Below are 17,335 nucleotides of genomic sequence, written 5' to 3'. Positions count from 1 at the left end.
CTACTTAATGTCATCTTCTTTCTCTCAGAACATTAAGGCTACATTTAAATTCTTGCAAAGGTTGACCTGTCATTTCTGCATCAATCAATATAGCCCTGGTCATCTGCTCTCCAGTAAGACATGGCAAAGGAGAAAGAGAACCTGTATTTATAACACTATTAAGACCTTACCTGGGGGGGGAGGGCTGTGGAGACAGTTCAGTTTACTAAAACCTCACAAGTATGAGGACCTGAGAATGATCCCCCAAACCTACATGAAAGTGCAAAATGTTGAGCTGGGCGTGGTGGCATATACCTTTAATCCCAGCACTCGGGAGGCAGAGGTAGGAGGATCGCTGTGAGTTTGAGGCCACCCTGAGACTCCATAGTGAATTCCAGGTCAGCCTAGGCTAGAGTGAGACCCTACCTTGAAAAAAAAAAAAAAAATCCAAATGTGGGGTTGAATCAATGGCATAGCAGTTCAAGCTGTTGCCTGCAAAGCCTAAGCACCCAGGTTCAATTCCCCAGGACCCATGTAAGCCAGATGCACAAGGAGCACATGCATCTAGAGTTCATTTGAAGTGGATAGAGGTCCTGGTGTGCCCATTTTCCCTCCCTCCCTCCCTCTCTCTCTCTAATAAATAAATTAAGTCTTTCTTTTTTAAATGCCAAGTGGGGTGGTAAATGCTCAGAATCCGAACTCTGGGCAGGTGAAGGACAACAGGAGAATCCCTGAGGTTCAGTGGCCAGTCTCATTGATGATCCCCAAGCCAGTGAGAAATCCTGTCTCCAGGACAGATGGGGAAGCTGGGAAAATGGCTCAGTGGATAATGGTGTGTTAATTTGAATGGTTGGCTCCGTAGTCTCATTTTTTACTAAACTTCCTGCTTAAGCGCCTAGCAGGCAGGTTCCTACGTAGCTGCTAGAGGGAACATGTGTAGATCTCAGAGTCCAGCCTTAGGGTATGTTTGGGGGTGGACCTGAATTCCAGCCCAAAGGTACAGAGAGAGCAGTTTGACCTCTGGTGGTTCCTGCCTGCTGCTTTTGGTGTGTGCTGGCTGTTGGTGGTATTTCTCTCTGCTTGGATCTATGAAAGGGGGTCAGCTTCTTATGCCATTGATGGAACTTCCCCTGGATCTGTAAGCCTGAAATAAATTCCTTCTTTCCACAACCTGAGTCTGCCTGGATGTTTGTCCCAGCAACACAGAGCTGATTGCAACAACATGCTTGCGTGCAAAGCTCAAAGGCCAGGTGCAGTTCCTCAACACCCCCTGTTGCAGTGAGGTTCACATTGCTGGTAGAAATCACCCAGCCAAGAACAGCATAGGGAAAAGGTTTACTGTGGCTTACAGGCTCAAGGGGGAAGTTCCATGATGGCAGGGGAAAACGATGGCATGGGCAGAGGGTGGACATCACCCTCTAGCCAACATCAGGTAGACAATAGCAACAGGAGAGTGTGCCAAACACTGGCATGGGGAAACTGGCCATAGCACCCGTAAGCCCACCCCCAACAATACTCTGCCTCCAGGAGGCGTTAATTCCCAAATCTCCATCAGCTGGGGACCTAGCATTCAGAACACCTAAGTTTATGGGGGACCCCTGAATCAAACTACCACACTCACCTAAAACCAGATGCACAAAATAGGACATGCATCTGGGGTTCATTTGCAAAGGCAAGAGGCCCAGGAACACCCATACTCACTCTCTCTCTAATGTATTTAAAAAGTAATTTTTTAAGGCAATAGGAAGGCTGGAGAGATGGCTTATCAGTTAAGCGCTTGCCTGCGAAGCCTAAGGATCCCAGTACAAGGCTCGATTCCCCAGGGCCCATGTAAGCCCCAGGCACAAGAGAGCACACGCATCTGGAGTTCCTTTGCAGTGGCTAGAGGCCCTCGTGTGCCCATTCTCTATCTATCTGCCTCTTTCTCTCTTTGTCTGTTGCTCTCCAATAAATAAAAATAAACAAAAAATTTAAAAAATAAAATAAAAAGGCAATAGGAGGCTGGGGATATGTTTTAGTGGTTAAGGAATTTGCCTGTGAAGCCCTAGGACCCTGGTTGGATTTCCCAGGACCCATATAAGCTAGATGAACAAGGGGGAACATGTGACTGGAGTTTGTTTGCAGTGGCTAGAGACCTTGGCATAAAAATAAATAAAAGATAGTTGAGGAGACTGCTTAGTGGTTAAGGCACTAGCCCACAAAGCCAAAGGATGTAGCTTTGATTACCCAGGACCCACGTAAGCCAAAAGCACAAGGTGGTGCATGTATCTGGAGTTCATTTGCTCAGCCGAAGGCCCCGGTGTGTCCATTCTCTCTCTGTAGGTCACTATCCTGCTTCATTCTCTCTCAAATAAATAAATAAATAAGAAAAAAAAAGAAAAATGAAATTATGAAATTTGCAGGAAAATGGATGGACCTGGAAAGTATTATACTAAGTGAGGTAACCCAGGCCCAGAAAGCCAAGCACCACATGTTCTCCCTCATATGTGGATCCTAGCTACAGATGATTGGGCTTCTGCGTGAGAAGGAAAAAACTCAGTAGCAGAGCCCAGTAAGTTAAAAAGGAGATATAAAGGGAAGAGAAAGGAAGGGAGAAGGGTACTTAATAGGTTGGTATTGTATATATGTCAGTAGAAGAATAGAATAACAGGGGTGAAAAGCCACAAAGTGAGGTCAAGGGAAGAGATTGAGTAAAGCAAAGGTGGAGGGCGGGCTAATCAAAATCTAAGAGGGTGCAAATAAATCATATGGAATCCTCTGGTTTTGGACAATGGAATACTCAGGAGCCATAGATTGTTGTTAGAAAATTTTCAGTGCCAGGGATGGGATACCTCCAGTGAGTTGTTGGCCATGGAGGTCCCTAATGCCCCCAAAACACAATAGGCCATTGCCAAGGCCCTTGGTTTCCTGTTGGGAACTGTAGCTGCTCTTTGACTGTGAGAACTGAAGCTGGTTTTGGATCTCTGGGCACAGAGCCCTTATCGTATGGCCTTGACACACAGTCTTCAGACACAGAGGCATCTGCGGAGCAGACTTTAGACATGTAGGCACTGTCTGGAAAGTTATATTTTCTGTATATAAGCCTGTGCTTACCTGAATAAATCTGAGACCTTGATCAGAATATAGACTTGGTCTCCTTCTTTGTGTCTCTTGTCTCCCATCCAGGTTAATTTCCCCTTGGGTCCTTGTTTAACTCCCCACTGGCTGGGGCAAGTGGCGCCCAACATGGGGCTTGAGGTACAAAGTGTGACCTGGACGTTGCTCGAGTGGATGGCCGTCCCCCCCATGGGATCAGCACCTCATCGGTGAGTGAAGATCTGCGTGCAGATCACCGCAGGAGTGCCCACCTGTGCTACAGATCCGGAGAGGTAAGAAAAGTGACGCAATTATAGGACAAGCATTAAGTAAGCATGAATCGTTTGTTGAAGGGCTTAAAACTCCCCTCAAGACACGAGGAACACAGGTTAAGAAAAAAGATTTAGGGCTTTCTCGTGATGGAGAGAGTTGCAGCGGGCTCAGGGGAGGACACGGCCCAGGCCGAGGCGGAGGCGGAGGGCCCCGCAGCCATGGCGCCACTGCCGCCCAGCTCCCCACCTGCACTCATGCCCGTGCCCGCCTCCTGTGAGGAGAGCCTGGCGTCGCCGCCGCCCGAGTTCGGGGCTCCAGGCTGCTCAGGCTCGCGGCCCCCCGAGCTGGAGCCGGTGCGCATCCAGGGCCGTGTGCAAGGCCGCTTCAGGACTACGACGAGGAGCTGGAGGAGGAGGAGGAGCTGGAGGAGGAGGAGGAGCTGGAGGAGGAGGAGGAGGAGGAAGACACAAGCCACTTCTCGCTGCGGCTGGAGTCAGGGCGGCTGGAGTCGGAGGATGAGGAGGAGCGCCTGATTAATCTTGCTGAGCTGACCCCATACATCCTGTGCTCCATTTGCAAAGGTTACTTAATAGATGCAACTACCATTACAGAATGTCTTCACAGCTTTTGTAAAAGCTGCATTGTAAGACATTTTTACTATGGCAACAGATGTCCAAAATGCAACATAGTGGTACATCAGACACAACCTCTTTATAACATAAGGTTGGACCGACAATGGCAAGACATAGTGTATAAATTAGTGATGAATCTAGAGGAAAGAGAAAAAAAGCAAATGCATGATTTCTATAAAGAAAGAGGTCTAGAAGTACCTAAACCTGCTATTCCAGAGCCAGTCTCATCAAGCAAAGGAAGAACTAAGAAAGTTCTAGAATCAGTGTTTCGTATTCCACCTGAACTTGATATGTCTTTATTACTAGAGTTTATTGGTAGGAATGAAGATGCGGGAAACTTTAAGCCATGAGAAAAGAAATTTGTCCGAGTTTCAGGAGAAGCAACTATTGGACATGTAGAAAAATTTCTCAGAAGAAAAATGGGTCTTGATCCAGCTTGTCAGGTACAGTACATGTAGATATCATCTGTGGTGATCACTTGCTGGAACAGTATCAAACTCTACGGGAAATCCGACGTGCAATAGGATGGTCTGCTTGTCCTTCATTATGGTCTTGTGGTTTCTCCTCTGAAAATAACTTGAAGATGTGAGGATATTATGAGGAGGAAAACAAAGGAGGCTTTTGCAGGACAGCAGCTCACCAAAGATTTCCACCAAACATGTACTCGCCACCTCTTTGTGCCGTTCATGACCTGGTGTCTATTTTCAGCACCAGGAATCCTAGCATTCATAGGTACCACTTGAAACAATGGAATGTATCTGCCTTGCTTATAGACTCTACGTAAAAAGAAAAAAAAAAAAAACATTCAGAGCTCAGGGGAAAATTTTCACAACACTGAATTGTAAAATTCCTCGTGATTCCTCATTTGAAGTTGGTTGTTGCTTCTTTACCATGAGGTACGTTGGTTGCTGTTTTCTCCTGTGTGGAGCCATGTATTTTTTTTCGAGATGGTGGATGAAACTCTTCTCTCCAGGCTGCATCAGTTGGGCAGTTGTCTTTTCAGAAAAACAAGTTTGCTTTTGAACAGGAGATTCAAAGCCAGTCTGTTAAACTGTAGGGTGTCCTTTCATAGCCCAAACCATTGGCCACTTCTGTATATTGCTAGTATATTTGAACTTGTGTCTTTTTCATATATATACCAGCAATACTGTTCAGGCAATGCTAAAGTTAAGTCCCATTGCTGTGTGTGAAGAGACCGCCTCCTGTCTCCTTGGCTTGTTTTGTAATAAAGGTGCTTCTTTAGGTTTGTAAATCTTACTTGCAGGGCAGTGCCTGCCACAGTGCATGCCAGATCCCTCCGCATGGTTGTAGAGACTTGTCATGGCCCTGCTTCTGAAAGGGACAGAAATTTCAAGTAAATTACAGAAGTTTACAGACCACTTGCTCATTGTTTTCTTAGTAAATCCGTTTACTGGCTTCTATTTTTTTTTTAACTTTTTTTTTTTGAAATTTTTTTTTGAATTTTTTATTTATTTATTTGAGAGCGACAGACACAGAGAGAAAGACAGATAGAGGGAGAGAGAGAGAATGGGCGCGCCAGGGCTTCCAGCCTCTGCAAACGAACTCCAGACGCATGCGCCCCCTTGTGCATCTGGCTAACGTGGGACCTGGGGAACCGAGCCTCGAACCAGGGTCCTTAGGCTTCACAGGCAAGCGCTTAACCGCTAAGCCATCTCTCCAGCCCGGTTTCTTTTTTAATGTTGATTTTTCCATTATTTGTCAGTAGGTTAAAGAATAAGAGTACTTGAGAACTTTGCTTTTATGCAAGACTTCAGTTTTAAACATTGTTTTGCCTAAAATTAGCATCCTGATGCTTTCTAAAAGAAGTATTTTGTAGACTATTTCACAGAAAAATTTCCAAATCTGTATAGAAACATAAGAAATTAGACAAGGATTGGCAATTGTTTTATAAAGAATTTGTGAATTCTGCATAAATCTCTTCTAACATTTCATAAAAATTTTATTTTATCCAAAAAAGAAAAAAGATTTAGTGAAATTCTTTGTCTTTTTAGAAGATGTCTGTCCCTGGTTCCCCCAGGAAGGAACTATAGATGAGAAGCATTGGTGCCATGTTGGTGACTGCCTAAATGACTACTACCATTCTTATGGACCTGAAAAGGTTCCAGTGCAGGCATTTCCTTATTGGAATCTCATAAATGATGTATTACAGATCCGCCACTATCACCCTGATGTTTCAAAAGTAGTTACAGATAGTGAGAATTTCCTTAAAAATAAATTCACCAGTAGTCAGACCTCCCTCCCTAAGAATGAAGTCCCAGAGAATCCCTACCCTGCTCCGCACTGTGCTGTGGGCTCTGCACTGTGCTGTGGGCCAACAACCCGCCCCTTCTCCCCAGGCTCTAATTGTCCCTCTATTATCATTCCTATGCCAGAAAATGCTTACACAAATTCAACACACAGCTCTCAAAGCCTGGAAGAGCCTTCCCTTTAAAGGGTCAGCTGTCACGTCTCTTGCTAAACTCAGACAGGGTCCACAAGAGCCTTATAGTGATTTTATCAGCTGCCTTACAGAGGCCGCTGAATGCCTCATGGGAAAGGAGGAAACAGATAATGAATTTGTTAGACATCTTGCCTTTGAGAATGCTAAATCAGCCTGCCAAGCAGCTATACACCCCCAATCACTGTGGCAAAAATATTTCTGACTTTATCAAACTCTGTGCTGATGTAGACCCTGCATCCCACAGCATTGGATTAGCCATAGGAGTGGCCCTTAAAGATTTTACCCAGGGGGACAGCTCAAAACTTGTTTTAATTGCAAACAACCAGGTCATTTTTCCAGAGAATGCATGGCCCTTAAGGCTGAGCAGCCACTCCCATCCTCTGTGCCTGGAAAGTTCTCCCTCAAGGTATGGCTAATAGTCCAACTTTATGTCAGAAATTTGTGGCTAAAGCTTTAGCTTCTACAAGAAGCAAATTTCCTCAGTTATATATTATTCATTATGTGGATGATATTTTATTATCTGGAAAGAAAAAGACAGAGATCTGGTTATAAAAAGCAAAAAAGGGAAAAATGATACAGGGATCAGTAACAAGATGGTTAAATCACAGTTTGTTTATTTTAACTTTTTTTACTTTTGGATGCAAAAGGGTCTTCTGCTGCTGACCATTTTTGGCATACACAAACCAAGACTAATTATGCTAAAGTAATGTGGAAAGATCCATTGACTAGCAAATGGAGTGGACCCGACCCTGTATTAATATGGGGACGAGGATCTGTTTGCATTGTTTCACAGAAAGAAAATGGAGCCAGACGGTCGCCAGAATGTTTGGTGCGGCATGCAGGCCACGAGATCAAGCAAGAGGACACTGCTGATCCTGATGATATGGAGTCATCTGCATCTTGCTTACAGTGAACTTTACTGAGCCTATGTTCCTGATCCTCTTATATTACATCCAGTGACCTGGGAGAAAAAAGAAATCATAGTTCTAGTCAAGAACATTCAGTTGCTAAGTACACCATCTAGTAAAAATGTAGAATTACATCAAATAATTATGAGTTCATATTCAGGGCGTGGTCTAGGTATTCCACTATGCTGTTCTAAGACTAGCATAGCGGGATGTTTTGAAATAAAGGAAAGAAACATTACTGTAAAGCATGTACAAGAGCATGTACAAGGTACTAAGAAGATAAAGCAGGCTCAAAGAAGCAGAATTTCTATGGAAATCAAGTTACAGGGGATAGTCCACCAGAGGACTTTATTCCTTGTGAAGGAAATACACCTTGGTTCAATAAATCTATACATTGGAGCAAATGTGTAGGGAAAAATTTTATCAGGTATGTTTCTGGATCTACTAGATATGTTAAGGACTGGTCAGGATCAGCAGGCTCTATAGAGAGTAAAACTGAATTGGTTAATGATTGGGCCACTGGACTGTCCTCAGGATTGTGGTGGTCAGACAATGGACATCAGCAAACTTATATGTGGAAAATTGCTGCTGCTATGGGAGGTATCAAGGTTACATCTGACAGCAATGATTCAAATAGCCTTCCAAAGGGAACTGTTATGGCATGTGTTACACCACCTTATGCCCTGATGTTAGGGAATATAAATATTACTTGGTATCACAGGTCTGAGGAAATGTTTAATGTTACCTGTGATAATTCTAGCCTGTCCAGTTGTATTTCTCATGATTCTGGAACTGTAATGATTGTCAAACAACCTGCATTTGTTATGATTCCTGTTAATCTTTCAAAGCCTTGGTATTCTGACAAGGGTATTCAAATTCTAGAGGAGGTTAAAAATAGTTTAAGTAGACAAAAGAGAGTTGTAGGTTTAGTTATTGCTGGGATTGTTGCATTCATTACATTATTAGCTTCTATTACTACTGCTTCTGTTGCTCTTACACAAGAAGTTCATACTGCACACTTTGTCAATAATCTAGTTAAAAATGTTTCTGTTGCTTTGGGAACTTAAGTTACTATAGACAAGAAGTTAAAAGAACAAATAGATGCTTTATTTGATGTAGTGGCCTATTTAGGAAAGCAAATTCAAGGAATGAAGATTAGAGTTCAATTGAAATGCCATGCAGATTATCAATGGATCTACATCACCTCTAAAACTTACAATGCTAGTTATGAAGGTTAGGTAAAGGTCAAAATGCACTTGGAAGGAATTTGGCACCATGATAACATTTCATTAGATTTGGTTAATTTACATTCAAAAATTTTAGCTATACAAAACAGTCATCTTGATTTTGATGCCACCAAGGCTGCTAACGATTTATTTGCTGCAATTAAGTCTGTGTTGCCTGGTTGGGACTCTCTAAGTTCCTGGATAGGCCGCTCTGCAGCTGTGGGAGTTTGCCTTCTGCTTCTCTTCTGCCTATTGCCTATTTTCTTCAAGTGTCTAATGAAGTCTATTGTGAATGTTTGTGCAGAGGTCCGAACTATGCACTATAGAACACATCCTTGACTCCCCTCCTTTAGAAGCTGCATAGGATTCAGACCTATGCATATCCGCTCACAATAAAGTGAGTACGATATGGGCACCAACATGGGTGCGAGGCAAAGCACCGCAAGGGAAGGTCCCTTTCTGACCACTTCTGAATTCCCTGAGAGAAAAACCTGAAGGGAAGTTGGTACCACACTTACTATGAGCATATAGGCCCTGCCGCCCTCCCCAAAAGGTACCAAGGGCCAAGATTGTGGGACGAAAAAATGACAGCCCACAGGAGGAGTCAGGTCAATACTCCCCCAGTTGGTTAAAAGCCCACCACTGAATAGCGGGTTTCCCCCTCTTTTGTATAAAAGAAGGGAGATGTTGGGAGCTGTAGCTGCTCTTTGACCATGAGAACTGAAGCTGATTTTGGATTTCCGGGCACAGAGGCCTTATCATATGGCCTTGGTACACAGTCTTCAGACACGGAGGCATCTGTGGAGCAGACTTTAGGCACGTAGGCACTGTCTAGAAAGTTTTATTTTCTGTATATAAGCTTGTGCTTTCCTGAATAAATCTGAGACCTTGACACAATATAGACTTGGTCTCCTTCTTTGTGTCTCTTGTCTCCCATCCAGGTTAATTTCCCCTCGGGTCCTTGTTTAACTCCCTGCTGGCCGGGGCAGTTTCCCACCAGGAATGGAAGACCCTATTGCTGAAGACTTCACATACTTGGGCTGCAAGGCCACTGAGAAATCCTGCTGGAACTGAGCTGATAACCTCCTCCATGTAGACCAGCTGACAGAAAGCTGGAAGAAGCCATTATATATGTAGTTCAATGGGAGAAAGAGATAACACCAGAGAAGACACTCAACAGTGAACACTGCAAGCTTCATAATTGGCCAGCCAGGCCAAATGAGCCAACAGGTGCAATAGTGGTACATCTGTCATGGTGGAAACCAACTGCCCTCCAATTGGACTGGAGGCCTGCTCCATGGGGGGAAACACATCCCTGATACTGAAAACTTAAAACAGAGGTAGTCATGAGCCCGAGGGGTGTTACATCTGCTGATGTCTGGAAAAATGTATATACTATGCTTATCAAACTGCCCAGTAAGAACTTCTCTAAATATTTATATCCTTATATTAATGCTACTCTCACTTTGGGTAGAAAATCTTCTCTTTTCAGATGGCAGTGACTTTGGGATGACTCAGAAGGTATCATAGTACTGGAAAGAAGTGACTGGAGTACTGAGTAACATCTCGATCACACCTTCCAAGGCTGAGGATCTAATGCAGAAGAGGTGGCGGAAAGAATGTAAGAGCCAAAGGAAGAAAATAAATAAATAAAATAAAAAACATTGTAAAATAAATCCTGGCGTGGTGGCGCACGCCTTTAATCCCAGCACTTGGGAGGCAGAGGTAGGAGGATTGCCATGCGTTCGAGGCTACCCTGAGACTACAGAGTGAATTCCAGGTCAGCCTGGGCTAGAGTGAGACCCTACCTTGAAAAACAAACACACAAACAAATTTAAAAATAAATAAATAAAAGACTCCATGAAAGTAGGGTGGACAGTCCTTCTATTTATTTATTATTTGGGGAGACGAGATCTTGCTCTGTAGCTCAAGTTAGCTTGGAACTCACTATATATCTCAGGCTGCCCTCCTCACAACACTCCTCCTGCCTCTGCCTCCCAAGTGTAGGAATTATAGACATGAACCATGATACCTGGCTAGTACTAACTTATTTTTAAAAATTTAATTATTTATTTGAGAGAGAGAATGGGCGCACCAGGGCCTCTAGCTACTGCAAACAAACTCCAGACTCATGCACCACCTTGTGCATCTGGTTTACATGGATACTGGGGAATCGAACCTGGGTCCTTAGGCTTTGCAGGTAAATGCCATCATTGCTAAGCCATCTCTCCAACTCTAAGTTGTTGTTTTTTTTTACTCCTAAGTTGAAAAAATTTTCATTTATTTATTTGCAAAGAGAGAGAGAGAAAGGAAGAGGGAGAGAGAAAGAATGAGGATACCAGAGCCTTCAGCAACCTGCAAACAAACTCCAGGGGCATGTCCCACATCATACATCTGGCTTTATGTGAGTACTGAAGAATTGGACCTGGGTCCTTAGGCTTTGCAGGCAAGCATCTTAACCACTACGCTATCTCTTCAGCCCCTATTCCTAACTTGTTTTGTTTTGTTTTGTTTTGTTTAAGGTAGGGTCTCACTCTAGCTCAGGCTGACGTGGATTTCACTATGTAGTCTCAGGGTGGCCTTGAACTCATAGTAATCCTCCTACCTCTGCCTCCCAAGTGCCGGGATTGAAGGCGTGTGCCGCCACTCCCAGCTTTTTTTTTTTTTCTAACTTTTTAATATCACACAACACAGAGAAGTACATAGGCATAAATGTACACAGTTCAGTGAATTACCATGGGGCAAATACCTGTCTATCCACCCATGTCCAGAAAGAGGGCCCTTGGCTGGGAATGTTTTAATAAGCATTTTTCTCTTTAAGTCCTCAAAGCAGTTTGGTAATTATTATTAAACTTGGACTACAGACAGTGAGAGCGACTTGCCTACCATCTCACAGCTGGGGAGGGATCGGGCACCGAGGGACTCTGGGAACTGCATGGTTCCAGTTGTTGGCTGTGGTCTTGAACTCTGGGACATGTGTCTACCTACCCAGACGAGGAGGAGGGCCTCCTGAGCTCAGGATGGAAGGCCGGTAGGAACGTAGCGAAGCATGAGGGCAGGTAGCTGGCAGGATCCTAGTAGGGGAATCAACTGGATTTTCTTCTGTGGTCAATTAAAAGGTCACTGAAGTAAGCCACTTCTGCCAGCACAGACCCATAATTTCAGCTACTAGGAAGGCTGAGACAGGATGATCACAAGTTTAAGACCTGCCTGGGCTACAGAGTGTGTGGTGGTTTGATTCAAGTGTCCCCCATAAACTTAGGTGTTTTGAATGCTAGCTCCCCAGCTGATGGATATTTGGGAATTAAAGCCTCCTGAAGGGAGTGTATTGTTGGGGGAGGGCTTATGGGCTTTATAGCCAGTTTCCCCATGCCAGTGTTTGGTACACCCTCCTGTTACTGTGGTCCATCTTATGTTGGCCAGGGGGTGATGTCCACCCTCTGCTCATGCCATCGATTTCCCCTGCCATCGTGAAGCTTCCCCTTGAGCCTGTAAACCAAAGTAAAACTCTTTTTTCCCAGAAGCTGCTCTTGGTTAGGTGATTTCTACCAGCAATGCGAACCGGACTGCAACAGAGTGAGTTCAAGATCAACCTGAGCCAACCTGGTGAGACCTTACCTCAATAAATAAATAAGAGAGGGTTGAGGGTGTGGATCCATGGGCCTGGCATGCACAAAGCCCTGGGTTGAAGTCCTCAATACCACCACAACAAAAACATGAAAGTGAAGCCGGGCGTGGTGTCGCAGGCCTTTAATCCCAGCACTCAGGGGGCAGAGGTAGGAGGATCACTGTGAGTTCAAGGCTACCCTGAGACTACATAGTGAATTCCAGATCAGCCTGGGCCAGAGTGAGACCCTACCTCGAAAAACAAAAAATAAAAAGCAAAAAAAAAAAAAAAAAAAAAAAAAAAAATTTCTAAGGCCTTTTTATTTATTTATTTGAGAGCAACAGACATAGAGAGAAAGAGGCAGAGACAGAGAGAGGGAGAGAATGGACACACCAGGGTCTCCAGCCACTGCAAATGAACTCCAGATGCATGTGCCACCTTGTGCATCTGGCTTACGTGGGTACTGGGGAATCAAGTCTCGAACTGGGATCCTTACGCTTCACAGGCAAGCGATTAACCACCAAGCCATCTCTCCAGCCCAAGACCCTTTCTTTTGATGAACAGAAGCAATGCCAAGAGAAGCCCTTAGGAAGCTGACCAGAGAGGCCGGAAGTCCAAGAGGCTGGAGAAGCCTGGGTATAGGGATCTGCTTCCTTTTAAGAAGACTACCAGGGCCAGGTGTGGTGGTGCACACCTTATGCCCAGCACTCGGGAGGCAGAGGTAGGAGGATCGTTGTGAGTTCAAGGCCACCCTGAAACTACACAGGGAATTCCAGGTCAGCCTGAGCTACAAGACTCTGCCCCTCAAAAAACAATGAAAACAAAACAAACAAACAAAAAAGAATATCAGTCCAACCAGTCCATCCACGTCTGAAACGTGGTGGAGTGTGAAATTCTTCGAGACGAATGAGTGTTAATACTTAGCATGCCTCTGGGAGCTAGGTAACTTCAACAGAGGAGCCGCTGTGATGGCTGGCCTTCACCTGTCCTTCTAAGTACTTCCTCTTCTCCCAGTGACAGCCTCTGCCTCTCAATGGAATTCATTCCCTTCCCCGCCCCCCCCCCAAAGAGCTGTCTTGAAGGAGGAGTTGGATTTTCTTTCATTTTCCAGTGAGCGGCAGAGTTCACGGGAAGCCCTACATGGGGGTGCGGAGGCTGTACCAGGGCAATGGTAGTGGGGAAAGGACTCTTGATAATGTCTGGTTATACTGAAATCACTTCAGGGAGTCCTAGGGGACTTTTCTTTGTAATTTATTTTTATTTATTTGATAAAGAGAAAGAGGGAGAGAGAGAGAGAAGAGGGAGAGAATGGGCACACCTGGGCTACAGCCACTACAAACGAATTCCAGAAGAGTGCGCCCCCCCTTGTGCATCTGGCTAACGTGGGGTCCCAGGGAAATGAACCTCGGTCCTTTGGTTTTGCGGACAAATACCTTAACTGCTAAGCCATCCCTCCAGCCTGGGGGACTTTTAAAATGCAAATACTGGTAGAGAAAGGAAGGGAGGAGGATACTTAATAGGTTGATATTGTACATATGTAATTACAATGAATGTAATGGGGAGGTAATATGATGGAGAATGGAATTTCAAATGGGAAAGTGTGGGGGTGGGGAGGGAGGGAATTACCATGGGATATATTTTATAATCATGGAAAATGTTAATAAAAATTAAAAAAAATGCAAATGCTCAAAAAAAATGCAAGTGCTCACTCAGATGGCGGCCCACATCTCACTGGGAGCACCCCAAATCCTACAGGAGAGTCTGATAGGTAGTTCATGGACAGTACTTGGTTGAGTACCAAAAGGCCAGGGCAAAGAAAAAAACAAGTAGAATCTGGGGGCTGGAAAGATGGTTTAGCTGTTAAGGCACTTGCCTGCAAAGCCAAAGGACCTAGGTTCAATTCCCCAGTACCCACATAAGCCAGATACACAAGGTGGCGCATGAGTCTGGAGTTTATTTACAGTGGCTGGAAGCCCTGGCATGCCCATTCTCTATCTTCCCCTTCCTCTCTCTCTCTCTCTCTCTCTCTCTCTCTCTCTCTCTCTGCATCTGCCTGCCTTTCTGTCTCAAATAAGTAGAGAAATAAAAATTTTAAAAGGATAGAAGCTGGGCCCTCGACATGATCTGTGAGGGAGCTAGCTGGCCCTGGTGGTGTTTGAGGGAGGGAGGGTTGAGTTAAGAGGATCGTGAGTTCAAGTCTGGACTGCATAGCATGCCCCCCGCCTTTATGTTATTTTTATTCTTATTTATTTATTTGAGAGATTATGCTGCACAGATAGGAAAACATACCCACCGATGTGAAGAGCAGCTGAGGCCCGGGAGAGGCGTCTGTCGCTTAGGACCTTGAGACTTGCCATTAGGGCAGAAAGTAAAGGCCCCCAGTCATAACCAGCCCATTCCCTCATTCCGCCAGAGGTGAAGATGGCTTTGATCGTGGGTTCAGGCAGACCACCACCTGGGAACAGCGGGATCCGGCGATGCTCCCCTGCAGCCCTGGTATGAGACCACATCCATTAGCTGCCCGTGTTCAAACCACACAAGAGCTCTGAGAGCGATTAGAAGCAAGTCGTCTTCGTGATCCGCGCCCTCACACGTGGCCACAGTTAGACTCCACGCATGCTCCTAACTGGCCAGAGGATCTATTTTCGCAAACAAATTCTGGATCCATAGATGGATCTTTGACACTCTCCCTCCCCTCTCAAAGGGCAAAATCATGTCTGCAAAGCGCCAGACCCAATCAATTTTCAAATTAACCTGAAATGGCTATTTAAGTTCAAATCGAGTAAATGTCAGGGGTCATGGCTCTTGGGGCACAGATAGGAACCTGACCTGCTAAATGGCACAGAGCCAAGGACAGAGCAGTTTCTCCGGTGGATGTGAGCAGGTGTGGGGACCCATATGGACGACTTACAGAAAAATTGGTTTTCCCTCCGTTGCTCCGTTAAGTCATCTGTTTCTTTTCTTTTGGTGTGTACGTGTGTGTGTAGCACGTGTATGTAGTGTGGTGTGTGTGTGTGTCTGGTGTGATTTGTATGTGTGGTGGTGTGTGTGCATGTACAGTGTGGCGTGTGTTTAGTGTGGTGGGTATGTGTGGTGGCATGTGTATATAGTGAGGTGTGTGTGCACGCATGCACATGCGTGTGTGTCTGTGCGCATGCAGACTCCCCGTGTACACGTGCATGGAGGGAGGCCTGAGGAGAAGTTGGGTAACCCTCCTCTGTTGCTCTTCCGTGTTGTTTCTTTGAGACAGTCTCTCACTGAACCCAGAGCTGTTGTTTTGGGTCAAGCTGGCTGGCCAGCCGGGCGTGGTGGCACACGCCTTTAGTCCCAGCACTCGGGAGACAGAGGTAGGAGGGTTGCTGTGAGTTCGAGGCCACCCTGAGACTACGTAGTGAATTCCAGGTCAGCCTGGGCCAGAGTGAGGCCCTACCTCGAAAAACAAAACAAAACAACAACAAAAGTGATTCTCCTGTCTCTTCTCCCCACAGGACCAGGATTATAGGGGTACGTGGCCACGCCCAGCCTTTTACAGGGGTGCTGGCGAATAGCACTCAGATGGTCTCAAGCCCTCCTGGGCCCGTCACACTTGGCAGCGAGTACTCACCCCCCCCCAAGGGATACCCCCAGCCCAGGTCTCACCTGTTCCCAGTGTCCTACTTGCCCTTACCTGCGAGGCTACTGCTAAACCTGTCTTGCTTTTTAAAAATTTTTGTAAATTTTTTGTTGTTCTTGTTGTTGTTGTTTTTTGAGTTAGGATCTCACTCTAGCCCAGGCTGACCTGGAATTCACTATGGAGTCTCAGGGTGGCCTCGAACTCACAGTGACCCTCCTGCCTCTGCCTCCCGAGTACTAGGATTAAAGGTGTGCACCACCACTCCTAGCTTCTCTTTTCTTTTTTTTTAAATTTTTTTCTTTATTTTTATTTATTTATTTGAGAGCGACAGACAGACAGAAAGAGGCAGATAGAGAGAGAGAATGGGCACGCCAGGGTTCCAGCCACTGCAAACGAACTCCAGACGCGTGCGCCCCCTTGTGCATCTGGCTAACGTGGGACCCGGGGAACCGAGCCTCGAACCGGGGTCCTTAGGCTTCACAGGCAAGTGCTTAACCACTAAGCCATCTCTCCAGCCCAAAGAGAAGAGAAAGGGACAGATACAGGGAATGGGCACACGAGGTGCCCTAGCCCACACGAGGGCTCCCTTGTACATGGGGCTGGCGTGCATCCCGCTCGTGTGCATCCCGCAGGTTCGAACTAGAGTCCTTTGGCTTCAGAGTCAAAGGCTCTAGCCGCTAAGCCATTTCCTGGTTCTCTCTTTTCTTCATATATATATATATATATATATATATATATATATATTTTCCCCCTTTTGGTTTAAACTATTATTTATTTAATTATTTCCAAGGACAGAGAGAGAATGGCTGCCCCAGTGCCTCTTGCTGCTGCAAAGTCCAGATGAATGTGCCATTTTGTGCATATGGCTTTACGTGGATATTAGGGAATCGAATCCATGCAGTCAAGCTTTGCAAGCAAGCAACTTAACTGCTGAGCCATCTCTCCAGGCCTGCCCTGCTTTCACAGTGCTTGGATCCATTGGTTCATTCATTGGTTCATGGCTAGACACCTGTGCCCTGGCCTGCCGGCTCGGTTTCCCCCTCCCCCAGCACCTGTCTTGGGGTCCAGCATGGAAAGAAGGCGCTTCCCAGAGCTGGGACATGAAGGGTAAAGCCTGGGTCTCAGCTTCTACCACTAGGAGAAACCTTTCCAGTAGGGAATGGAGGGGTGAGGTGTGGCTCAATGGCCGAGTGTTCGCCTGGCATGCCCAAGACCCGGGGTTCCATCCCAGGTTCTGGAGGAGAGAAAGATGAAGAAGAGAACGAGCAAAATCTCCGTTCACTCCAGAACCTTGTTCCAGTGGCTTCTGAGGCCACTTTGTAACTCCAACCTCGCAGCCGCCTTGGTTCGTTCTGTGTGCTGAGATCCAAGAACTTTTTGGGGGGGTTAGTCTAGAGCACGATGGAGCCCCAGCCTCTAGAAACCCAGACTGGCAACAGCAATAATGCGCCATTTCAACCAACTTCCTCCTCAGCTCAACCGCCCAGCCCTGACTTTCCTTAAGGAGAAAAACAATAGTAAAAAGAATGAGTGAAGTTAGGCGCGGTGGTGGCTGTCTGGC

At 45.7% G+C, this 17,335-nt stretch overlaps 1 pseudogene; it reads left to right on the top strand.

The window, feature by feature from the left end:
* Nucleotides 1–3,473: 3,473 nt before the first annotated feature.
* On the top strand, nucleotides 3,474–4,647 carry LOC123463399 (annotated as a pseudogene).
* The last annotated feature ends 12,688 nt before the right edge of the window (nucleotides 4,648–17,335 follow it).

Source organism: Jaculus jaculus, chromosome 9, assembly GCF_020740685.1.
Source record: "Jaculus jaculus isolate mJacJac1 chromosome 9, mJacJac1.mat.Y.cur, whole genome shotgun sequence".
Taxonomy (NCBI): Eukaryota; Metazoa; Chordata; class Mammalia; order Rodentia; family Dipodidae; genus Jaculus; species Jaculus jaculus.
The sequence above is the reverse complement of the archived record's forward strand: the minus strand, read 5'-3'. Positions and strand labels throughout refer to the sequence as shown.